We start from the raw sequence: 898 nt of genomic DNA, 5'->3' as shown, positions 1-898 counted from the left end.
CAGGGACAGCGATTCTGATGACGAAATCATGCAGAACCTTTACCCTACCCTCGACCCGTTCCAGCACAACGGGTTGGATGACTTCCTCACCAAGGTGTTCCAGCAAGGAGTTGCCTACCCGCTCACTAGGAACAACTTGTCTGTTGAGAGCCTCAAATCGTACCTTGACGCACTGCCTGGTCGTAACACGCCCTTCGAGGCGTGGTACAACTCCCACAGACAGGACCTCATAGCCAAAGCTGCAGCGCACTTCAGAGTAGCTGAACCAGGTGCGGCGGCCAACACCATCTCTCCTCACCAACTGTACGACTATTACGCCCACATTTTAGAGGAAAACTTTGCCTCCGCGCACGCGGAAAGTGATCTTGCGCGCTTCAGAAGCATGCAGCAGGGAGCTCTCTCTCCCATAGTCTTCAAGGATATGCTGCTAGCGCTGGAGAAAAAGCTGGACGGTAGGGTCAGCAAGCACCAGGTCGCGGAACGTTTTCTAGAGGGTTTAAACCCCATGGTTCGGCATCACCTGGAGAGGCACCTCATTACCGTGGAGCGTACCAAGTGGTACGATCGTTTGGAGAAGACGGCACAAGAGGCTGAGGTTGTGTGGAACAACCTTCCGTTGGAGGACAGAGCAGTGCAGGTACGCAAAAAGCCGCCGCAGCAGAAGAGTGCAGCAAAACCCCCTATTAAGGAAAAACGCACCTTTTACTGCGAGAAGCACGGCACTAATGCATCTCACGATATGGCGCAGTGCCGTGTCTTAAATCCCCCAAAGACGAAGTCCGCGCTTTTGACCTCTGACATCCCCTCCGGTATTGTTGAGCGTGTGGTTACCTTGATTTCCCAGGGACAGGGCAGCGCGTCGACCTCAGGGGGGTCCAGAGGAATGGGCGGGCAAAAG

Source organism: Volvox carteri, assembly GCF_000143455.1.
Source record: "Volvox carteri f. nagariensis unplaced genomic scaffold VOLCAscaffold_22, whole genome shotgun sequence".
NCBI lineage: Eukaryota > Viridiplantae > Chlorophyta > Chlorophyceae > Chlamydomonadales > Volvocaceae > Volvox > Volvox carteri.
This window is presented reverse-complemented; position numbering follows the sequence as displayed.